The 26,761-nt window shown below is 35.9% G+C and overlaps 1 protein-coding gene across 1 annotated transcript in view; it reads right to left on the bottom strand.

Moving 5' to 3' along the window:
- LOC127499141 (leucine-rich repeat and fibronectin type-III domain-containing protein 2) overlaps positions 1 to 22,074 on the bottom strand; it is a 121,252-nt gene extending 99,178 nt beyond the window's left edge. The window contains exon 1 of the mRNA XM_051869300.1: positions 21,306 to 22,074. The gene's annotated coding sequence lies outside the window, so the exon portion shown is untranslated. The remainder of the gene's footprint in view (positions 1 to 21,305) is intronic.
- Between the last annotated feature and the right edge of the window lie 4,687 nt (positions 22,075 to 26,761).

Genomic DNA, 26,761 nt, shown 5'->3' with positions numbered 1-26,761 from the left:
CTCCGGACCGCCGGAGGGAGCCATCACCGGAATATTGACTCTCTGCCATTCGGACTCCATTTCCCATAGGCCCTCATTCCTGGGACTGATTGCACTCTCACCTGCACTACATCACGCACACACTATTTAAGACACACACTCACATCACATAAAAATATTGTATATGACTGTTCCTTCACTCTAAAAATTGCTGGGTTAAAAACAACCCAAGTTGGGTTGAAAATGGGTTGTTTTAACCAATGGGTTGTTGGGTTGGGTTAATTGTTTGCCAAGCCTGCTGGGTAGTTTTATTTAACTCATCTATTGTTTAATAATTACTGTATTGCTTGCTTGTTATTGTTATTAAGTGTACATAAACCACTTTTTGTCTGCCCAAATGTGTCCATAGAGCCTATGGGCTCATACCGGCACATTTTCCTAAATGGTTAAAAAAATTCTAACATTAAAATCATTAAGACATGACATTCCAGTCAAAGATTTCAGTCTGCATAGAACAATAATTACAAAACAGCACAGACAGACTACATGAATGTGTCCTGTGTTAAGTCTACTTAAAACTGACTGACAAATTGATTGTAAAATGTGAACCACCGCTGTGAACTGTAGTTCATTGATATGGAAAATTAACCAGCCAGCAATATATTGACTTCTTTTTTTTTTTTTTCAATGCTTTATTTATTTGTCATATTTTTTAATTGTCTTTACTTGAGTGCTTTCTTCAGCAAATAGTGACAGATTAATATGATTGATAAATCAGAATATTATGCAGTTGAGTTAACATTTGTAAGAGATTGACCACCCTGGTAAATATGTATAAATATCATGGAAAACACTGTGGATATGACCAAATGTTTCCATGAAACTTGCTAAAGCAGATTGGTTATAAAATAAAAATATGTTCTTAATGCTGTTGCTATTGGAACTGTATTGCCTTGTTCCAATAGTGGTTGCGTTATATTTGCTTAAACAGTAAATAAAAACTATGAACCTCTCAAAACAGCTGCAGCTTGAAAGGTGTCAAGGAGCTGTGGTGCAGGCACCATATGTTCCTGGAAGTCTTCTGGCAACCTCTCTGCTCCCTACCCATATCCCCTCTGTTGTGCCCCTGAGAAGCAGACTGCACCCACGCACCTCATATTTATTAGATACAATATGTGGCCCCCTGAGGAATCGCTTACAACTGCACATATTCTAAAGCAGCAAGAACTGCTACTGCATCATTAGCTGGATTTCTTTTGCTTTCAAATTGCTGTCAGCTGGTATAGCCTAAACCTCACCATTGCCACAAGGTTTAGCTGTTAGATTTTTTTTTTTTTTTTTTAAGTAAGTAAGTATAGACTATTTTTGAGCTAGTTAGTTTTTTTTTTTGTTTTTTTTGTTTTTTAGTAAGATAATGAGGACAGGAAATACCAGGGAACAGGAAGGGGAAATATTTCTTGCATCCAAATATGCATAATACTATAAAGTAGTGTTGTAGTCAAGACCACCTAAATGGAGACCAGGTCGAGACCAAGACAAGACCAAGACTTTAAGAGGTTGAGACCAAGACAAGACCAAGACCAAGGCAATTCGAGACAGAGTCAAGACCAGACAAGCACTCCTCAAATTCATACTGCCTAAAAAATGTCTTATTTTTAATCAATAATTACAATTAGAATAATAAGACACTATATAGAGCTGCTACCAATCAATTGAAATCACTAACAACAAAATTCATCTGCAGAGGTGGAACAGAAGTTGCATCTGAATTCGTACAATTACAAATGCATAAATAATGTTGAGATTAATGTTTTAAAAATAAAATGTAGTTTATTGAACATTTGTAAAAAAAAAAAATAATAATAAATAATAATAATAAAAAAAAAATCAGCCCTCTTTCTTGTGATATTGCTTAATTATATCATATGTTATAATATAAATATAAAGATCATATACAAGTACTTTTTTGCCATTATATCGTGAATTTTGTGCGCATTTGTATTAATTTTAGTGACATTTCTGACACAATCCCTTGTTGATTTCTCACCCGGCAGAACAGTAACAAAATAAATGAAATTAGAAATAAGTTATTGATTGCATTTGAAGCAAGAAGTTTTACATCCAATCAAATTAATGATGTTAACAAATAAATCAGACAATGTAGCGCCAATTTAGCGATATCCCTGCAGTTGTGGTCTTGACTGGTCTTGAAATAAATCCTGAGTCTTTTTAGTCTGAGACCAAGACAAGACCGAGACCAAATGCGGCCGAGACCAAGACAAGACCAAGACCTTCAAAAAATGGTCTTAAGACCGGTCTCAAGACCAAGACCGGATAAAATTGGTAGGAACAATCACACGGGATGAATTTATTTAAACTCAAATCTCATGGTAATTGTGTTGATACTGTTTAAAATGTGTTGTATTAATTTAGAGGTTTTTACTAGACCATTTCAGGTCAAAAGCAGTGTTGCAATTAGGAATTAAATCCGAAAAAGATGTGCATTTTCTCTGATAAGATAGCTATCCGATTGTGAAAACACCAGGTGTAAATGCCCTCTGAAACACGCTCTGAAATGCCCTCGAGACGGATTTCAATCTGATCACTCAAACCACTTCAGAAGGTGGTCTGAGATTCTCGCATTCTAAACAAAACTGGACAAGTTTAAATGCATTTGGTTGTTGAAACCACATATGCAAATTTTACTCCTCCCAAAATGTTAAAAAAAATAAACGTGTGAGAGCGTTATAGGCTATATGACATTACATCCAGATATCACAACGCTATTGCAACACGCATTGTCGCAGATGAGTAGCTGAGTATCTCTTCAGCAAGCCAACATGCAAACTGCCGCAAATGAAACTGAAAGCAAGTCGCAGGCGCTCAAAACACAATCATCTTCATTAAAAGTAATGAGACTAAGGAGCCATTTACACAACACCATTTTCAACTAAAAACTGAAAACTTTTTATTCATTTTGGCTATTTACACAACAACGTCTCTGTGTAAACTACAAGAACATGAATTTGTGAAAATGATGACAGCATGTGCATGCATATTACATGTTCAGTCTATAGGCGCAAAGTGTTACTTTACAAAGTGACCTTGCCAACTACTGGCCTGGCAGCATAACAGCATTTTTCATACATCATGAATGACTTGCATCTCAGAGTTCACAGACAAAACACAATAAATGCTGTCATCTTATCTTGCGTTCGGATGCTTGTGTTTGTGAGCGCAATCGTGTGAAACTCTTCTGGGAGGTCATTATCTCAAATCATTCTGATGACAGACTTTGGCTCAGGCATTTCAGAATGATCACACCAACATTCGAGATGCTGTGCGATGCAATTGGTCCACTGGTTAGTCCAGTAATCCAATCACATCCACTGTTGAGGCAAAGTTATGTGAGTTTTTTTGTTGCACATAAAGGGATTTATTCGGTAAATGTGTCTCCATTGTAGTTTATGCACGTCTTCTTATCAGATAAAAAATGTATCTGCCTCAATTGAGCACATACGTTTTTTATGTGCATTTTTAGAATTCATGCTCATCTTGCAGTTTCCATCTAGGTTTATATTTATATATATATATATATATATATATATATATATATATAATATAATATAATATAATTTTTTTTTATATGATATCCCAAAATGTGCATAAAAATAGGTGGTTGTAACCATAGCTAATGAAAACCCATTAAAGAAAAAATATCCAGAACATGAAAATGAAACTAAACAGAACACAACTATGAAATTAAACAAACATGATTGTGACAACAACATCACATGGCAATGCCTTTTTTTACAGAAATGTAAATCTCTTTCCACATTGATTTTCTGAACATTTTTTCTTTTCAATCAATTAAATAATTCAATTGAACATGACATTTATTATGAATGCCCTTGTAAAAATATCCTGATAAAGTTACTGTAAAAAAAAAAAAAAAAAAAAAAAAACAACTAGCAAATGTGGTTGACAGGAATTCACCATAAAACATATTACGACATTGTTTTTAGGTATTAAGGGATGGCATATTGGTGCCTATCACATAACTGTATATTTCACTAAGTGATGTTAATATACCGAATTACTTGAATGACCAAAAACGGCGTTTTACCTTAAAATGTACTGATATTCACAAAAATAATGCAGGTGGTACAATAGAAAGCCACATGATGGATCAGAGTTCACGCAAAGTGTCCTGTCCTTAACTCTTTCCCTGCCATTGATGGAATTTTCTGGCAATCCATGTTTTCATTATAATGAAGTAGGGGGTGCATCTTCTGAAAGAGTACAGAATCTCCTGATCAAAACACAGGCGAAGAAGAAGCAGAAACAAGCAAAAGAGCACTGCTAATGCACATGTGAAATAACTCAATCATCAAACATTCAACAGAATATAAATTAAAACTACCTAACATTATGAAATGAAATGCCAACCCAGGAAGGGGTACAGGGGGTATTCCAGAAAGCAGGTTATGTGACATACCTGGGTATGTTTAAGAGCAAGCGGATAACCTCAGCTTTCGGTTCCAGGTAACTTTCAGGGTATGTAAGTAGCAATAGCAACTTACTCTCCGAACATGAACCTATGTTCCAGGGTTAGTTTGCTTAAGAGGTATTCAGATGTGTGTTATATAATTAATATAGTTATATTAATGTAACTAAATTTGTTATATAGTTACAGTTATATATACAATATTATATTATACAATATATATATATATATATATATATATATATATATATATATATATACATACAGTGGGTACGGAAAGTATTCAGACCCCCTTAAATTTTTCCTCATTAATGTACACACAGCACCCCATATTGACAGAAAAACACAGAATTGTTGACATTTTTGCAGATTTATTAAAAAAGAAAAACTGAAATATCACATGGTCCTAAGTATTCAGACCCTTTGCTGTGACACTCATATATTTAACTCAGGTGCTGTCCATTTACCCACTGTATATATATATCTCGATTCGTCGCTCTGTTGAGAATGTCTTGTGTGTTAACTGGGAACATACAGTACACCGGGTTGGCCGAACTTACTCCCGGATGCGTTTTTGGAAAAAGCATACCTCAAGTAAGCAAGGTTTGGGTTAATCAACCAAGAGTTCAGGGTATATGTGATGGTAAGTTAACCTTGCTTTCTGGAATACCCCCCAGGGCTGTGAAGCTTTGGGATGTTAATGGACTCGATCTACTCCATCTATGTTTTGATCATCATTCTGAATCCGATCCAGACATAGAGGCTCTGTTCTGTTCTTGATATTCATGCAGCAAAATATTCTGGCGGCCATGAAAATCTTGTAAAAATCATCAAAAATGCTGGTGCTGGCAATTTCTTTTAAAAAACACTGGTGGGGAAAGTAGTGGGGAAAATAACTCATATATGGACGTGCATTTGTTATTTTATGATATACAACAGTTATCTCTACTTGCTGTGCTACCAAACTGTTGTACAAAAGACTTTAATATTGAATCTTATCACTACTCATTTACATAGCAGTTAACGACAATTAGCTATTGCCATGGTATGCTAACCTGAGAAAGGCACGTGATGAGAAAGTTGGATGTTTTCATTGTAGACTACTCAAAACTACATGCTAGTCACGATAGTGTGAAGATGATTATTAGTTAGCTTTGTAGCAGGAAGGTCTAGAGAGCTGTTTTTGCAACTAATTGGTTTTGCCGTAGGGGTGTGGCACCAAGCCAGAAGAATCACACTACTGAATATGGAGCATCCTTTTGAAAGAGACGCTAATGAGAAATAAATCACTTGACATCACACGAGAAGAGAACGCATCTCGCTCAAAGGAGAGCGTGAAAATTGTCACTCTGTATTTTCATTCCTTTGAAACTGATAACACAATTATTTCATAATTGATAATGCCAGTTGTGAAAGATGTTAAAAGATGCATTAGCTTGAAATAAAATCTCTTTGAATGTCAAAGACGATGAGAACAACGGCACGACTTCATTTCATGTTATAGTCGACACCTCTGCTGTTGGTGACAAAGACTGACAACAAGGCACACTACTGGGACAAGTAATCCTTATAAATATTCCCATAAAAGCCTGCGAGGAAAAAGCTGTAAATTTGGGCGACGGCAGCTTGAGTTCTTTAGTGTTTCGCAGACACACCAGACAGCAACAACAGGCTGACACAACCTGGTATTTACTGTATGTGTCTGGAGAAGTTTTGGCAACTCGACAAACCTCAAAACTCAAGATCAAACCTCAGTGAACATCATACTATAACAAAATTGAAAATCTCTCTCTTGGGTATTCTTCCGTTTTTGTGGGGAAGCCGTGTAACAGCTTTGTCCAGCTGAATCGATCATTCGCATAGGGTCTGGTGTGGTAGCAGTGATGGACTGTCAGCCATCAGCGATCGCTGGAGTGGCACTCAAATCCTCGAGCTTGTTTGCCATCACTGTAGCATGACTGACATCTCAACAGGGCACATGCTACATTCAGATGGGCGGCTATGAAGCAAGCAGGCGAAAAATTGCAATTTTAAGATGAGACACATGCTAGATGGCAGTAGAATACAGAGGAGTCGATGTCTCTGCCGTACGTGTGCGTTTATGTGAAAGGCCGCTCAAGACTTTGTTGCTATGCCTGCCATGTTTGTGACTGACAGTGTCAATAATTGTTGTGAGAGGTTGTTGAGCTACATTGATTGTGTGTGTGAGTTTGTTTACAGACACCAGCAGCACTTTGTCAATGTTATTTGCTCTAAATCATTGCTTTTTTAACAGTCCTTATGATGATCAGCATGGCCATGTGAACAGCGTATGAAAAAAACAAAGCATGACATGGAGACTAACACACGTGTGCTTTGGTGCTTGACAGAAATGTACTTACTTGCCTGTAGCATACAGCTTTAATGAATAAGACACTACAAACTACACTTTGACAAGTAATCCTCGTTAAGCTTTTATTTAAATCATTAACACTAATTTATTAATCAGTGCTGTCTGCTTAAATTGTACCATTTAACCATGATGCTAAAGCTACTTTTGGAAAGCAGTACACTCCTATTGAATAATATTTTCTGTCAGGGGTGAAAATGTAACATTTTATTTCTCAAGATAAGTCTATCTACTCTATCTGTTAGGATTCCCCTTTATGTCAACGGCAGATGCTCGGCTGGTGCAGAACAGGTATTTGATAAATGTTCTATATTGCTGTACTCTTTTAGCAATTGCTATGCTATGTTAATGTTATCAAATCATTATTTTACCAATTAACAGTTATAGCTAGCTAAATTTCCACTTCTAAAAATATTTATGCTGAGATTACAAGTTAAATGTATGAATTAACTTAATAAAAAAATTCAAGTTAAGAGCTATTAAAATGTATGAGTACAAAATTGAAATCTCCCAGTTCTGCTTACTTAGACTGAATTTCTTAACTTAAAAAAAATTTGATGTAACTGATTACCTCAATTTTTTGAGTTTTGCCAACTTATTCGGGTTTACAGTGTACATACAAACATATATACACACACGTACACACATATATTATATAAATAAACTTTTATGTTTTATGCGATTAATCGAGATTAATCGATTTGACAGCACTAATATGTAGAGAGATAGAGAGACTGTAAAATGTTTTTCCATTACATAACCAATCTCAACATCATTTTTCATGTTATACAAGATTAAACTAGACTTTAAAACAAGTTTATAATGAGCCTCTCATTTGAGTTAAAATGACTTATGCAGCCAATGATTAATTACACTTTCAAAATGTAAGACAGCAGCTGAACGCGACTTTAAAATGTCTATTTAAGGCCTATTAACATATCACAGATATATGAGTATATCTGTCCAAACAATTGCAGACAATTATATATTTAGATTTTGGATAATTTATAATTTTAGCTAAGAACATAGTAGAAAGGAAAGAAAACTAACTAGGCCTACATTATCATCACTGCCACTCCCAACAATGCCATTATATGATATATATTGTTGAAATTCATTATCTTTGTTTTCACACTAGGAGTCAAGAAACCAAGGCACTGATATTGCTTAGTTGACAAGCGCACAGTTGTGACTACGGCATCTGATGGAGACAAATGAGCATCATAAGTGTTGCTGAAAAGTTGCCGCAACATGCACGGCAGGAGACACTGGTAAGAAATGCTTCAGGCAGAAGGGAATGACCTGAACCTGTCAAGGTTTTGTAGTAAAGACAGTGAAACTGGCATTCACAGAACTGATTTACAGAATATCTGACATACTTGTAAAGACCATGAAAATGTTAATGTTAAAAGTGTGTAATTTGTGCAACACAAGTGGCATAAAATGTAATTTGATAGTTTCCAAGCAAGTTGTTTTAAGCATTATTACCACCAATTCTACAGTATTTAAGCATTATTACCACCAATACCGCAGTATTTAGACTTTTCATGAAGCTATCCTACGAATTACTGACTTAAAGATCGTTTAAATTGATAAAATCACTTCCTACTTTCTAAATACATGTTCCCAGTCTTAAGCTGTTTTGGAGATTAATAAAAGCTGCATTAGGCTTGTTGTCTAAAGTTCTAGGAGATTGTTTCTCTAGTCATGTCATTAATAAGTTGTTAATACTATGTGGGACTGGATTTTATCCATCAGTTGTGGATTAGATTACGAAAACTGAGTTATGTGTACTGAAATTGAGAGAGATCTTAAATTAAAATAATTTAAAAAAATAAATCATTAAACGCTGTGTTGAAAAAGTTGATAATGGGGCTTTATAGACACCTGTGTGTCTCTTAAATTATTAACATTTGACCAAAATCAAGCTTAAACAGAGTTATGAGGTATATGACCAGCGTATTTCGGAGAATATCGGACAAATGTGTTTTGTCTGTCATTAGAATGGCCACATCTGAGGCAGTAAGTGCATTGCGTTATGTTTTCATCAACTTACAAGTTATTAAGTTTACTGTGGCTATGTGGGCACACAGTTTTTCTGTCATTTGGCCAAAATCTCATGTTATTATAGAAGAAGTGCTACACACAAACTATTTAAGTATTGGCTATGACTTGGCGACAAATGCTAGACTAAGACACTCTTCTCCGCTCCTCAAATACATACAGCATTACATTAGCCCATATATATGATGAAAAGAAAAGAATGCTGTGTTTATTCAAAGAACCAGTTCTTTATTTGCCATCGCATTTCAAACAAGCAGAGACAGTCCAAACTCTGTGAGGCACTTCATTCATGATAGAGGTGGGTGGAGTTTTGGGGATCCAATGCAGTGGAGTTAGTCAGAAGCTCTTTTTAATACTTTTCATTGGTTAAATATTTGCAAAACCCAAAGACAGATGAAAAGGGTGAACAATAGTAATGATTTATGGGGAAAAAAATTACGAAATATGGAGATATGGGGTTATAGCGATGATATGTCAGCAGTTATGACATTTTTAAGAGCACAAGGTCAAGAAGAGTATTAAAAAATACACAGTATATGCATGGATGAAATAAGTTTAGTAACATGCATTAGAAAAATAGGGTCATTTTTGACTTTATGCCAACTTTAAACTTAAGTACATAACTCATCCCACACTGTTTGTACTTCAGACATGGATGACACAGTAATTGTGTGATTTACTGTGGAGAGTGTACAACTTTAATAAGCAAGTGAACTTATTTTTACTTGGCATATGATAAAACAAGCAATGTTTTGAAAGCACCACTTTTCAGAACTCGACCTACTGTACATATAGCTTATTTATGGCTTATTTTGAACATGAAAGTGAAATTGAATGACTGCTTTCCATCTTATAAATAAATGTCCCAGTCTTATTCATCAGTGTTTCTAAAGGAAAAAAAAAAAACATTCATAATCTCTCAACAAAATGTGATAACGTTCACCACCTCTGAATTACTTTTACAGACATTACACAGGAAAAATTATACTTTGCAATAATATAATAGCCTAACATGTCTCACCCCCTCCAAATCCAATCAAATTCAAAAGGATAAAATCAACTAAATGCATTATTCCCCAATGAATAGTCTGTTTCAATCTAAAACGCATCACATTATGCCAGTTAAATGTGTATTTGTTCTCTTTAATAGTCCTTCACAAATAGCCTAGTAGACTCAACAGAAGCAATAACAACTGCAAATTACACTCTTGTCAGATCAATATATTTGTATGAATGTAATTGGATTAGTTTCAGTGTTGCTTTCCTTTTCTTTTTTGATTAACAGTGCTGCTCTCCAACACACAAGACACACCCTGTGACTGAAATGTGGGTCACTATGACAGTAAACCGAAAACCTCAGCAAAGTTTTTTAGACATATTGATCTTCTGGATTGTCTGTTCAGCTTCAGACAGGGAAAATCGATAATCTCTTTCAGCCCCACAATATAGAAATAGTATTAAATTACTGTAGAGCCTCAATAGTATTATACTGCAGAATCTTGAAGAAGAAAAAAAACAATTCATGGTGTTCATGCATTTGGAATATTTATATGCCACAGGGGGTTTTTGGCGCTTTGTTGGAAAGAGTCAAGTTACTGGTTCTGTTCCCAGGCAGGGTGTCTGGAGATTTCTGATGCTGTGCACGCCAGTATTTCTGCCCTCCTCCGCCTGCCAGCAATGTATCCTTGAATGGTGCACATAACCCAAATTGTTCTACCAAAATACATTCAGATCAGGTTGTTCTTAAGGGGCTCTGGGCCCACTCTGGAGACTTTTAGACAGCTGTTTTACTAGCAGTGTTCCGGATTCCTCAAAAGTTACACCCACCTGATCATACGGTATAAAGAGTTAATCAGTGCGCCCACTTACTCAACTGAGCTCTTCTCAAACTTGGAGGACGATGACAGACCCTGCTCTCCAGAGAGCTGGTTTGCTTTGCAGAAGCTCAGCATGCAGAATAGAGCATCTCTGTGTTTTTCAGAGCAGACAACACCCAGAGGCTCTTGACATGAAAATAAATGGAGATGTTTCTGTCTGTGTCCTTGAGCAGAGAATCATCTTACTGCTCCCTATACGCAACCCTCAAGCCACTCCATTGACCCTTCACCACATCCACACCAGCAGGATGTTAACACCACAGCTAAAATTATATCTAAGGCCCACAGGGAAAATAAGTGTGATTTATTGAGGAGGGTGTAATACTTTAATAAGCGATTAGAATCAATTTTAAGTTGCAGATGATTAAAACGGCAATGTTTTGAAAGCACCACTAGTCATGAAGTTAACCAATGAATGGCTACTTAACTTTTAAAGCCATGAAAACAACATGAATGTGAAATTGTGTCCTAATAGGTGTTGCCAGTCATCAGTGCACGTTATTTTTAAAGTGTAATGATTTTCAACCAGCTTTGTATTGTTGCAATGTCGGTGGTATATGTAAATGAACAATGTTCACTCGCTCTCCGTGTTACCTGGACAGAGGATTTCACATTTATTTGTCAAACAAAACGGATCATTCAACAGACTTTTGAAAGCTACAGGGATTTTGTTAAAACTACAGATTATACTTCAGCATTTTTGTATCCCGTTCATGGACAGTCGGATTGATAGAGTGTTAGCACTAACAGAACAGTTATTTTAAGGGTAAATTATCACTGAAAAATGTACCGTATATGTCTACTCTTTAAGCAGCATTATGGTAAAAGAAAAAAAAAAAAAAATTAAACACAAATTTCTTACCTGTACGCAACGGCGTTTTGCTTCAGGAGGTTGGACGAAACTGACAGAACTGTAATTAATTTTTCCCCTCCGTTAAAACACTGCGTTCATGGTCATGCAGTTTGAAATGTTAACTACAAACACTGAGGTTTTTCAGTTTTTCCGTTGCGGTGTTCTCTCCGTGTTTATGACTCTTTGTAGCCTTTAGCCACGGCCTACAACATGCTGGATCCTTCACTGGAAACCAAAAGTAACTCACTCCCTCTAAACGTTCACTCTTTGAATTCTTGCAGCCGGGAACAATACAAGTCGATATCATTATGACTTTAAGTTTGCTAAGAAGTATTTCCTACTAAAGCAAGGCAGTATTTGACTCAGGTAAGCGTGTCCATAGCAGACTGGTGGGAGTGGCCTTTGACGGCAACATGCCCAGTGCATTATGGGTGTTGACCTTTTCCTATTTAGCAAAAGTCTTTTTTCTGTGTTCTCTGGACTGGAGGAGTTCTTCATGGACAAGGCAATCCAGAATGCATTGCAGCAATTCGAACCAAATGCGGACAAAGTTAAATGGAAATTTATGGTATCATAAACATTTATGAAACCTTCGTAAAATCTAGGTGGCTCTACTGGGACACCTGCCAACTTAAGAAAAAGCATTGGCCACCTCAGCATTTAGAATCCTAGTATATAAAATATAAATGTAAGCAGTTTTTCCTGGTCGCTTTTCAGCTTCAGTACTTCAATGTGATGACTTGAGACTGCATGCCACAAATTAATGATAATAAAACAGTTCTATCTATAGGTTGCCCTCATGGGACACACGCAGCATGCACAGTTTAGTCCACTTCACATACAAAATACTCTTATGAATTGATTATTTTCAAAATACACAGTGCAACCAGTGTAGCCTGAATTCAACACATGAATCTCAACTCAGAGAGCCTCTGAAAAAAAAAAAAAAATCCTGTCTGAATAGGATGTCTGTGATTGCAGTAAATTATTAATTTCCATAATGCTTTTCCTCATTTATTTTGACCTTTGTTGAGTACCATAAGTAGCGTTTTCTTGTGAATGCAGATTGTCAGACTGTCACTTTCGTTATTGACCATTTTGCCATCTGACGCTGAAAAAATGCTAATCACTGAAATCCATTAATATATAATATATATTAATATGTAATAGCCATATATTAGCCATATTGATATTATTATGTGGTTTATATACCATCCCAGTATGTAGCCTAAATATTAATAAAACAGCTTGTATTCAGATACAGATACATTTAGAATTTGTTTAATAGATATTATCTTGGTACCCTGGATATCGATATTTTGTTATTTAATTACATTTTTAACAATAGGATAATAACATTGTGGTCCCTCTGAGGATGTACAACTGTATTCATATACATAATATGTATGTCAGGCCAATGAGGCCATAAATCCACAAGAACACCTCAAAGTGCCACCCCCTTGTTAAAATACTTTTAGATATTAGATTTAATGAAGATAAAAAATAGTTCTGATTAAAATCTAGGTTATTTATTTTATTTTATCTTTTATATTAAATATATTTTACAATATTTGTGTGCACTAAGTATTTATATTCTTAAAGCCCATTCATACCAAGAACGATAACTATGACAATAACTATTATCATCCACAAACCGTTCTGTTTATTATAAACGTGCACTGCAGTTTCTTTCAGCTGCCATTTTAAATGCTTAAGCTTTTTAATGTCAGGAGGTTTCTAATTGGCTATCAATGTTTTTATTATTCATCAACTGGAAAACTACTGTGAAAGTCATGCCAACTATATTGTTCCTCTTTGTCATTATTGATATTGCTTAATTGCTGCGGTGTGGACTTTACTATTGTCATAGAATTAAGATTATATAGCAGTTACAGTGATTATATAATACTTCATTGTTATGTTTATCATCCTTGGAGTGAACAGCCCTTTATTATAATCACATTTTGTTAGCTTAACAACATGCTAACGTTAAACTACTGGAAACAATCAAAAGCTCAGTTTCCCATGCACTTCTTTTAAGTGCATAGCCTATCCTGAGTGTTGCAATTCAGTCACTAAATTAGGTTCCATTCCAGTTACGATGCTGCCTTAAAATGACAGCAATGCAGCTCACTAGGTTTTAGAATGGAGCTTATGTGTGTGTGTATGTAGTTAGCTATGTTTCCCTCTCAGAGTGACTCATCCCTGGAGTTTTTTTTTTTTTTTTTTTCCCCTCACCAACACCAGGATGCCGACTGATAAGCCTTGGATCCTTTCTAAATTACAGCCTCACAGAGCAAACGTCCCCAGCTGAGCCTGAATGTTATCGGCCCGCCGCTCTACAAGTAGCTCTCCATTTTTGGTCCGTAGAGTGAAACTGTTTTAACAATTTCCTAAGGGGCTGCAGCCCTCCCTCCTATAATCCTTCAGAACATGAGGCCGGAGAAAGGCAGTGACCAAAAACATCTGATGTCTTTACAACGCATAGTTCTGCTCTGATACGGATCTAAATATGGATGTTAAATGTAACTGGATCCAACTGCCCAAGGCTTGATAATAAAACCACATATGAAACTCTGGCCTTCTGTCCAAACATTCAGTTTCTTTTTAGTTTGAGCGTTTATGTGCTGTAAAATCCTGGTGGTAATGCAGTACATTGGTTTTTCTGGACATTATGAACTTAAGCATGAGTACACAAGGATCCCTCGGGGAATATAACGAGGGAATAGGGCTTCCTATAACCACACGCAAAGGTCGGCAGCGATACAGTTTGTAAGTATGTAAAAGCCTGTCTTTTTGACATTTACTCCAGAACACATATTAAAGGGATCGTTCACCCAAAAATGAAAATTTACTCACCCTCAATTTGTTCCAAACCTGTATAAATTTCTTTGTTCAGCTGTACACAAATGAAGATTTTTGGAAGAATGTTTGTAACTAAGCAGCTCTCACCCCGCATTGACTACCATAATATTTTTTTTCCTACTATGGTAGTCAAAGGGGGGCAAGGTTACAAACATTCTTCCAAATATCTTCCTTTGTGTACAGCAGAACAAAGAAATTTACACAACTTAAGGGTGAGTAAATGACGACAGAATCTTCATTTTTGGGTGCACATTTTATTATCAGATGAAGTTGTTGGATGATATTGCTAATTTTACGTGTTATTGAAACGTAATCTAGACAAACTGTTTTAGAGTTTGAGAATTTTCAGTCTGCACTTTTTTTTTTAAAACCTCAAGTCCTTATTATTGTTGACTAAAACTGAAAAAATAAATTTTAAAACTTCAAAAATCATTACTTGAAATAAAAAAAAAAAAAAAAAACTGAAATAAAATATATTAAATATTCTAATTTCTGTTTAAAAGTACTAAACTAAGTGTACCTTTACATGACAATGATGTACTAAAACGGAAACGGTTCTCTTTGCGTTTTCGCCTACAGGCGACAACGTTGTCAAAATGATCCCCGTTCATACGGATACGCGAAACAACTAAAAACGCTGTATTATTCATGCCAGGCCAGTAGTTGGCGATGTCACTTTGTAAAGAAACACTATGTGCTTATAGACTGAACACGTAATGCGCATTCGCATGACGTCACCATTTTCACTAACTCATGTTTTTGTAGTTTACATGGAGACGACAATGGTTTCAAAAACTTGCACTTTGAAATCCGTTTTCAAAAGTTGTCGTGTAAATGAATGGCCAAAGCGCATAAAAAGGTTTCCATTTTTAGTTGAAAACAATGTTGTGTAAACGGCCCCTAAAACGAAATAAACTAAAACTAATAAAAATGACAAAAACACACAACGAATTTACTAAAAGTTTAACTAAAATCAAAATTAAAAAATAAAAATGTAATCTAATACAAAATATACATCAAGGATAACACAGAAGATACAGTAACTATGAAACGTGAACATACTTAGTCCCACATCATGATACGTGTTTCAAGTTGTGCAGTTTTTCAAGGAGTTGTGTGATATAATAAAAAGTGTGCTATCAGACTTTAGCAGCCAAATCACAATGAGCTAAAAGTATACAATAACAACAGCATATCTACTCATTGGCAGCCCCTCAGAATATGCCACTTTTTTCTGAAAATGTAAAAATCTAGTGCATGCAGCATTGCATATTGTTTGCATACAGTTGACACTATTTTCCCAACACCAATTTTACCACTCGGAAACTATTAATAATATTTTCACTAAACAACTGCAATATAGTACAATCTTAGCATTAGTTATGCAAATAGCATGTGCCTGAGGGCCCTTTTATACAGTGGGGAAATATAGAAATGAAGTTATAAACCTGACTCCATGCCATTTCTGAACGTGAGCACAAAGGCCTCATCTCTTTAGTAGCCTCTGATCGTGGGTGGGAGTAATGATGTTCTTATATTTCACGGTGAGATGAGAACTGCTCCCCCGAGTCCCTAGAGGGGTCTCTAATTCAGTGTGTGGCTTCAGGGCACGGCCTAGCTCCTTTCCATTCACTGTCCCTGAGGTGCCATTGCTCCAGTTACTTTCTGCCTTTGTCAGAAATCAGCTCTTAAAAGCCGTTCCTTCATCATCGCTTTTATCATCACATCTGACCCGAGATCAGTTCATTTCCCCAAAAGGAAAGTGATCACAATCTTTTTAATGGACAGGAAAAAAAAAAAAAAAACGTATATGGCTTATGCTGAGGGCCACCACACTGGATCCAATATAGCATCAGGATCTAGATCAAAGGTATGCATATGCAATTTACTTACTCATGTCAGAACACAATATATTAGAATTCTCATTAGCTATGCTTTCATCCAAAGTTGCGAATTTAACTTATGCACAAAATTGGAATATCACATAAAACATTTGCGAATAAAGCAGCTTTTTCATCCCATGTGTTCAAGAGAACAAAATCATCACTTCCTGGGAAATTGGTGCAAAATATCTGTAATAAAAATGGAAGTTGCTGCAATCAGGGAAGCCACTGTGGCTCTTATTTCCTACATCATAAATGACTTGCGTCTCAGAGCACGCAGATGAAACACAATAAACACTGTCATGTTATCCTGCGTTCGGATGCTGGTGTTTGGTAACGTAATCGTGTGAGACTCTTCTGGGAGGTCATTATACCAAATCATTCTAATGACAGACTTTGGTTCAGGCATTTCAGAGTGATCAAACCAACATTTGAGATGCCGTGCGATGCTATTGGTCCGCTGGTTAGTCCGGTTATCCAATCACATCCACTGTTGAGGCAAAGTCACAGTGAGGTTTTTGTTGCTCATCAAGGGATTTATTTTGGTAAATGTGTTTCCATTGTAGTTTATGTGCATGTCTTCTTATCGGATCAAAAATGTATCCGCCTCAATTGAGCACATATATTTTTTTTATGTGCGGTTTTAGAGTTTATGTGCATCCTGGCATTTCCGTCCAGCATTTTTACTGCGATATCTCAAAATGTGCATAAAAATAGCTGGAAACATAGATATTGTCATTCTCCACACTTAATAATGTTTAGCAAGACAGTTGTGGATGATTTAAAATAAGTTATGTTGGGCATAAGAATAATAGGCTGGATTTCTGCTTGCATTTATTATGCAATGAAAGCAGTGTAAGCGGATGTTTTTGTTCTGTGTAATTAAGGAATGTCTGGGACATTTTCAAATACCAATCAATGAGTCCATTAAGTTGTTTATTGCTGATCTTCAAGAAAACAAGTACACTCTTGCATATGCTTGCAAAACACGCATATGTCCATCTAAATATGGTGTTTTCTATTTCTACATTACTTGTTTCCCCACAATAGCCATGCACACATAAATATACCTAGACTCGCACAAAAACACTGCTACACGTTTACACACACTGCCTTTTCTTCTGTCACAATGGCTATAAAAATGATTGTATCTCCCTCACTATCTGACCCTGTACACTGTAGAACACAGGAAATATTATCAGCTCTGATGGTCATGATCTCTTGCCACCAAAGACAGAATTACTGGTCATGATGCATTAGTTTTGTAATAATAGCATGCTAGAAGATGACAGATACTTACAGAATGTGACAAAGCAGTTTTGGATTGCCCCCTAAACAACAGGTTTGTTCTCCATTCAGAATTTAATTGAGGTATAGGAAAATTCAGAAATTCTTAAGAATTATAATTTTAAGAATAAACAATGTTTATTTTTTATAACTTTATTTGACAGTCTGTTGGACATAACTGCTGTGTTGCAAAATTAAAAATCTGTTTTAATTGCTGTATTATTGCTGTAAGTTATCAGTTGAGAAAAAAATTGTATTTTATATATATATAATATATATATATATATATATATATATATATATATATATATATGGGTCAATGACGTGGCCGGTCATTTTTCTGTCCAAAGGCCTTAATAATAATAAAAAACAAAGATATGACATCCAAAGTATGTAAGGTAGTACAAAAAGATCACTTTTATTGAATCCAAAAGATTTTAATTATATTTTGCTACATATAAAGGTATTTTAAAGATTTTGAAGTGTCAACAGGTCATTCGGTTTAACCGTCCAAAGGCCAATATAGCCATTTCATTAGTGATTAAAATATCTTAAAATGTAATAAATGTATATATTTTTTATTCTGGCATGATTTTATAACATCATATATCAACAAAGTACAAAATGGTATTAAAATTATGTGTAGAAGTCGTTGCTTTGTTATGAGAAGGAATGTCTGGAAAAAATAATTTAATTGATGCCATTTGGAGTAACCAATATTGGATCAAGTCATGCGTTCAATATCATGTGACAGGATGTGACATCATTCAGACACCTGCAAAGGACCACATGGTTGTGAAGCAAAGTAACTCTCTCTTAACTATTTGAAAAATTCATGTTTTCACTTGCTCATACGCATGCCCCGAAACATCAGGTCATTCAGTACAACTGCTATATAACATGAAATTTTTTTTAATATTTTAAAAACTTGTACTAAATATAAAATGTTTGATTGTCCTTTTGCTAGCTATCTAGATATCAGCCTGTTAGGATTGTTTGAAAATATTGTCATTCGGTATAACCAAAAGTGTCATTCGGTAAAACCAAAATTTTGGTTAAACCGAATGACTTTTTTGGTGACAAATTTTGTCCATCTTGTAAAAAAAAATGACAAAAACAGTGTTAATTGATTATGAATACCACATAATCACATTGTTAACACATAATAAAACTTCAAAATTAATTATATCTCCATTAGTTTTTTTTACACTTTTAAAAACGTATTTGTCAATGACCATACACATAATAATACAAATTTATATATATATATATATATATTATACACATAATAATACAAATTGAAACATTGTGTTGGGTGTGGCCAATCTGTAAATTCTTAAGAATTATAATTTGTATAATTATAATCTGTACACAATGTGCACAGGCTTATAAACTCAAGTCTTCAGATAACCTACACATAGACGCTTGCCAACTCAACAGCAATAAACAATTAGCAAATAAGAATCCGGCAAAGATATCTTCGATGACTTGCGTAATGCTCACTCCAGACCGATGCATTTATATGCAGAGTCCAGGGTGCTTCAAAGAGGGCTCTGTAAATTGGGTCCAGTGGGTGAGAGGCTTTAACTGTAAGTTCATTAGGGAAATTTCCCTAATCCCCTGTGGGCTAAGGCAGTGTAAGTATTTTACTGCCAGTCACAGAGATTAGGCTGGCAACACTTCTAGCCTGCCGTTCCTCTGACTGAGTGGACGTCAGTTAAGAACCCAGAGGTCTCTGCAGCATTTTTATAGTAGACTTTACTTGAATCTTAGTCTGGAGGGCCCCTTCAGAGTTTGCATAATCTCTGTCTTATGAGAATTCAAATTATAATTGCCCGACAGACAGAGATTACACCATCTTAGTTTCATTAATGTCATCTCCTTAAGATGAGCAGTACACCAAGGAGCAGATGAACTGAAATTTTCAATCAGACATAGTGACCCCATACTCATGTCCTCACATATTATTTAACTGCTGAAATGGAAACCATCATTCAATACAGCATTTGCATCCCTTTCTATAAAACAACTCCTGCGTTATAAATTGCATAGTGAAGACAAATGAGGCTGGGCAGTTTAGAACACACTGGCATACAAATGATGGTGGCATCATGGGAAATTTGTGTCAACAGTCTTACGCTGACATCAGCTAAGGGGGGACAACACGTACACGAGCCCTGCTATGCTCGGGCAGCCCGCGAAAAGATGGCAAACCATCTGTCCAGTCCACTGGAATGGTACAAGAGCCTTTTAAGTGGCTAAGTCTAAGCTAAGAAGGTGGATGTAAGGTTAATCAGAGGCCAATTGGAAGTAATTATCTGAAAGGTGGAGTGGCTTTAAAAGTTGACCATTGGTTTGAACTATTATCACTTTCCTGACCCTATGGTTTACATTTGATTGTGGCATTTCTCTTTAGGTTTTGTGTATCGATGTATTTATATTATGGGCCAATTAACAATTTTAATAATTTATTAATGAATTATAGAATTATATTTACAGCACATTAACTGACGACTTGGTTTGCTGTTATAATTCACTAATGCTGACAATTGCAGCCTTTTGTCCTCAGTTATATTTGGAAAGGTTGGGAGAAGGTACACAAAGGGAGGGGACTTATTAGAGCTGCAGTGCACGTGAGCCCTAATCAAATTGCCTTTGTGCTTGAAGCTTGTTCATCTAATGAATCTGTTCCTCAGGCATCGACACGGTGCATGAGCTGGCCCTCAAGGTGAATGCTCTTTGTGCCCTTTCAATCATCATTGACGTCTGCCAGAGAGTCTCATTAAGGTCCCATAAAACAATTCTCTCATTCAACTGGCATCTTTGCAATCTTGTGCAATGCAAATGGAAGTAAAACTATAGACTCAGGTGCTGTCCGTGGTGCTGAAATTCCCAGCTCTCTCCGTTCCCATGTGCACTTGTGTGGTGTTTTGCAAAGACTATAATTATCTGTGCCAGTGTGAACTCGGGTGGTATTATGCCACTTGATGGCCACCCTGTGCATGTGAATTATATGTTTTGCAAGGTTATATTAGCATTGTTCAAATGAATATGTAGCCATTAGAAACTAATCCACCACTCCCATCAACACAGGTAAGTATATACGATTACATATGTACCCTATATGCAGAGCTTGCATAAGCTTACTATGTATACAACACGATATGAATCAGATATTAAAATAGAGTAACACAAAGAATAACAGAAATTATTGATAAGCCTTCAGAATGAAGCAGATTTACCTCTTGAACAACATTAATCAGATCAAACATTTGGAATTACAGAGGAACATCTATTGAAACATACTAGGTGGTAATGGAATTGTGAGTAATTTCAGCTGGGAAGCAAATTGGAACATTCAACTTTCCTTATCTCAATTATCTTCAAATCTCTGAAAGTACACGAATCTCTTCTTCAGGATTGATGGTGATATATAGTTAAAGCGGGCACGTCGAAGGCAGAGTTTCAACTGTAATTAATTGAACGCGTTAACCGATATAAAAACACTAAAAGCCGTGTCCATGTCTTATTAATAGTGTTTTTGAAATCATTTTACAAAAGACAGGTGCTCAATAATCAGCGTGACAAGCCCTTCACTTACCTTAATCATTGGGAACGTATCCATTCGTTTTGATTGCACTTAATTCTAAGCCTTTGCTCTTTCAACACATCTTCTTTTCTTGTTTCATGTAAAAGAAAAGCAGAGAAACGAAGGAAGGTGCATTCTTTTGCACACCGACCTGCGCTGATATCCGAGTCCTATCGCACCATTCATGTGTAGTTTCCACCAAGTTGAGCTGAAAACGGCCACACGCACTTCTAGATCAGACAATTATCCCCAGATCTCTCGTTAAATTGTTATTCCTCTCCGAACGCCACCCGTTTATTCCCGTGTTTCAGTTGCTGTCTGTTTCTTCATTGTTTTGTAGTGAATCCAGTAAAGCGCCGGCAATTCCGTTCGCAAACTAAAGAGATATCCAGATAAACCCCGAGGAAAGCGGACAGATTGCCTAGTTTGGAAAAAGAAAAGGTTGCAAAAAGCGCAGGTCAGTTGAAGCATGTATAGCCTATACCGAACGTGTGTAAACGGCGATCATGAGCTCTCCAGAGCCGTGCAAATCTGTAGATGGCACAAACGAGTCAGAACGGACACGGTGCGTTGCAGGGACAACTCCGAGAAGCTTATCAGGATCACAGTAATGCACAGACGGACGTATGGCGCGCATACCAAGGCGTCCGGATTTACGCATTATCTGTACGTTCACTGAACCTACATAATTAGTCTTTGCGGGGAATGGTCTATCTGGGTTGACTGCGCTTAGACGCAGGATGTCCGATTGTGTCAGATCAACTTCAACTGCGAGTATAGGCTACGGATTATCTATACCCTTACTTAACCTAGATAATTAGTCTTTGAGATTTTGAGAAGATTTGTTTCAATTAACTTACTGACAAAACATAGAACGTCATGTCTTTTAAGACCTGGAAAAATATTATGCTAGTATGTTAAATTGTCATCTATTATTATTATTATTATTATTATTATTATTATTATTATTGACTGCGAAAAAGTCTGTAGGCTATTTAAAATTTCATAATTGTCAATATTACAATTCCAATTATACAAGAGTCAGTTCCAGCCCTCGAATTTGATTGGTCAAATGTTCCATGAGTACATTTAAAACAGAGCTGTGACATTTCACTGTATGCTATGATTTGTGTCTGTTCAAATCATTCCAGACCACAGTGGAAGATGACTGGTGGTTTGGTATGTCATTTTATTTTAGACACTGTTACCTGGTGAGATTTGCTCTTAAATATGTTCAGTATTTTCACAATGTCAAGAACATAGAGAGGTGAATTAATGTAGTTATTAATACTTTGCTTTAATTAACAACAGGGCTGCACATGAATCCAATTTGGCACTACTGTATAAGGCAAGTTCAAGTACATGAACAGCTCAGAATTTCATCTCATACAGTAATTAGGACATGGCGCGAACGCAACATATGTTACAGCCATGAACTATGATTTGCTTCTTGCTGTTGCTTGTCCGTGACAGGTGGTATTGAGGGGACATAGTCAATCTAGAGCACATTTGATTGGACAAGAATATGCATCTCAGTGCAAGATGATCTCAGTGCATCAATATCTTTGGACTGTATTCCCGCAAGTAAAAGACTGTGCATTTTAAATGCTTCTGATGACAAAAGTTTATTTTGAAACACTTTACAATAAGGTCTCATTTGTTAACATTAGTGTATACATTTACTAGGATTAACTACGAGCAACAGCCTACAATATTTACTGCATTTATTCATCTTTGTTCATGTTCGTTAATAAAAGTACAGTTGTTCATTGTTTGTTCAGATAGTTCAAAGCACATAACTAACATTAACAAATACAACTTTTGATTTCAAAGATGTATTAGTAAATGTTGAAATTATTTTATCAACTTTTAGGAGAACACCGACACAGATATCAACCTCAAAGCTAATAAAAAAGTTCCTCACTTTGTAAAATATACAGAAATTGTGTTCAATTTACAATGAAAGTTATGGGGTATAGAAATAAAAGTAGAAATTTGCAGTTTCAATCTTGTCACTTGAGCTGCAACATTCTTAATCATGGTAGTATGAACTTTGGTTGTAGTATAGCCAATATTATCACATTAGTCTCATGGTAACCCTTATAATTTTTTTGCCTCATAGACTTCCATTGGAAGTGCATTAACGGAAACACTTGACTGAATCCGGATATTCACACTATATTATATAGTAAGTGAAAAACAGTGAGTGAAAAGAGTATGTCCAAATTCACAATATAGTCATGAACAGCATATAAATATACACTTATTCAAAACATGCTAAAAACACTACTTAGCCGTGGTAAAATCAGTGTAACACACAGCTTCATATGGCTTACTGCTCCTTCTTATATTTCAGCTGCTGTCAGACCTGTTTCTTTTCCAGGAAGATGATGAGATGGTGTATTCCGTTCCCATGGAGTTACGTTATGCATTTGATAAGTCCATCATGAGTGACACAATTGCAACGTGAGATTTACCGTACTTTATTTCTTTTCTGCCACTGATATGGAAAAAATACCCCTGCCACTCGTATGGTGAAATGTCTGTGAACGATGAGATGTCTGTGAATGATGAGATGTCTGTGAACGATGGTAAAATGTCTGTGAACAATGGTGAAGATATCTTCTGCTGACAGCAAAACACAAAACAGTTTTCCTATTCATTTTTAGCTCATTATTCCCAAGAGGTTTCTTTTCCAGTAAATTCATGAATGGCCAATTTTCAGTAATGAAAAGTGGAAAATACAGAGGAAAAAATGAACTACTTGTGAATAGAAATATAGCTGCCATAAGAACTGGCTCAGTTGTTTTTGTTAAAGATATTGCTGCTGAAGGCAGAGTAATTTTGAAGTATGCAGAAACATCGGCTCAGAATCAAACAAATGCCCTAAAGATCATTCACTGGCAATTCACCATGCAGTCGGACAGTGACCTCTAACAAACTGCTCAAGTGGCCAAGGAGTTTTCAAGGCTAAAGAGCAGAATTATCACCACCGGGCAATATAATCACTCTACTTCAGTTCAGTTGAGACTGAAAGCAAAAAGGTCCCAAAACAAATAGGTGTGGTGAATGACTGCAGTACAGTCTTGACAGAGCATTACTCTTTAAGATAGTGGTCTTCAGCAGGTTCTACTGCTGCAGGATTCCACAATTCTTTTGTTATCAATAGATATGCTTTAAATATAAATACTGTATATAAAGAATAGGCACAGGGATTAAAGTTCTCCGTCACTATGACGTATTTCCATTAATTAGATTGTAAAGAGGCCATGTGAGATCAGTTTTGATGGTACACCTTAGACATTCTACTAACTATAAGTAACTTTGCAACTACATTTCAACTAACTCTCATTAGAGAATTAGTAGAGTGTCTGCTTAATATCTGCTAACACTTTATTTTGATGATCCCCCAACAAACATTCTACTGACAATAAGTAACTTTGAAACTATGTTAACTTATTCTACAAACCTAACAATAACCTAACAGTCTACTAATACTCTAAGGAGAGTTAGTTGACATGTAGCTAGTTGCAAAATTACTTAGTAAAATGTCAAAAGATAACCATCGAAATAAAGTGCAACCCAGTTGAGGGTCGGAAATTAACGGGGCGTGGGGCAAATATGCCCCCCAAATTTAAGAGTCTTACAATATATATCATTATTTGTACAACTGAAAAGTCTCAAGCATTGAAAAAAGTATCAGTTTTATTTCATAGATTTGAAACAGCTTTGAAATTATACAAACTGGCAATAGAAAAGCTGTTCTAAAACATATTATTCCCATAAAACTCTGTGTTATTAGGATATACCAGACTCAAACAAGAAGGTTAGTGAAATCAAACACAAGCTTTATTGGCAGCAATGATGGATTGAGCACAACAGGTCAGTAAAAAGTCTATTGGCAGGTCGAGCATAATGGCAGAAAAATTAAGATAGTATTTACTGTTTTGCAGATGGTGACGGAGATCATGGTTGCTGAGAAGAGGATCGTGGAAAGCACATACCTCGTTGGTAAGAGGAGGAAGAATCCCGGTGAGTATGACTGACTATCTCTTCACTTACAGGTGATGCTGAGAGGAATGTTGGAGCATGGAGATACAGGAAGAATACAAGGGAGATTGCTAGGAGTTTGCAGGAGAATTTGCTGGAGGTAAGTATTGAGGTAAGGGAGTGACGGTGGAGCCTGGTAACTCCATGACATATTGGTGTTGAGTATTTAAAAGTGATTGTTAAAAGAATATGAAGATTTAAGAAGAATATAAGATTTTTAGGACAGGTCTTTAATCCCTAGCGTTTTACATTATCTGTTACCATATCATTGGGTTCAACCTTCTGACATATTCTTTGTCAAAAGGCATAGTTCTGACATTTTAAAGGCCGTAATTTCTCTTTTTGATATAATATTCGCATTATTTATGCACACCTACCAAGAAAAAAAAAAAAAAAGATATATCAGTGCTGCTTAGATAACTTTAAGTGATGAAGAATGGTAAGTTTCTGTTTGTGCTTGCTGGAGGTTAACCCAGGCATGAATGTGTTTTTTGGCAGACACTCTCGATGAACACCCCCTTTGATTGGGTTCACAGAGAGGGCTCCACAGCCTCCCCTTGGAGAATGATCGATGTAGACCGCAGGAGACAGAATGAGGAGCCCCCTCTCTCCCCTCCTCTCAGCTGCACTGACAGCTGTGTCCGAGCTACAGAAAGTATCAGAGCAAAAGCTAAAAAAAAAGCAGCTTCAGGAGAATCTCCATTCAAGATCTCATTACTGAAGTTAGTTGAAGCAGAAGATGGGAACGATAATAGTGAGGAGACTGGGGGTATTTTAAGGTCTTTGCTGTAGCCATGTGTTTCTTAAGTGTTCCTTTTATATATTTTCACTTTAGATTTTATTTATGGGGTACACTTTTTTTTATTTATCGGGGACACTTTAAGGTGTCCTTGTTACAGTGTAATTACAATTAAGTACTGACTAATAATAATTAACAATGTGTACTTACGGTTAGGACTAGCAAGGAACATGTTTAATATTCAGAACATCTGTAGCGAAACAATTTAAAACTTTTTTGCAAAGTTTTTTATATATGTATAATAGTAATATTATATTTAATTGTACTTTTAGGGTACAATGTTTTCCCTTTAAGGGCACTGCCCTAGTGACAAGCTGATTCACTTTTTTACACATTGTCAATTCCCCAAAAAATCACTATTTTTTTATTTTTATTTTTATAGACTTGTATTCCTTGGTAGCAATTTATAAGGGTACATGAATAATCATGTATTAAAACCTGAGATAATACTTACTTCAGCATGAATCAATGATTAGAAAATACATGAACTTATCAAGAAAGAATCAAGCGCCTGTCCAGAGTCATATGGATTCATGCATGAATAATGGCAACCTTAACTACATGTTAGTACATGTTTGATTGTTGAATATATTATTATTTAGGGGAAAACTAAACCAAA

This window comes from Ctenopharyngodon idella, chromosome 17 (genome assembly GCF_019924925.1).
Source record: "Ctenopharyngodon idella isolate HZGC_01 chromosome 17, HZGC01, whole genome shotgun sequence".
Taxonomy (NCBI): domain Eukaryota; kingdom Metazoa; phylum Chordata; class Actinopteri; order Cypriniformes; family Xenocyprididae; genus Ctenopharyngodon; species Ctenopharyngodon idella.
This window is presented reverse-complemented; position numbering and strand designations above follow the sequence as displayed.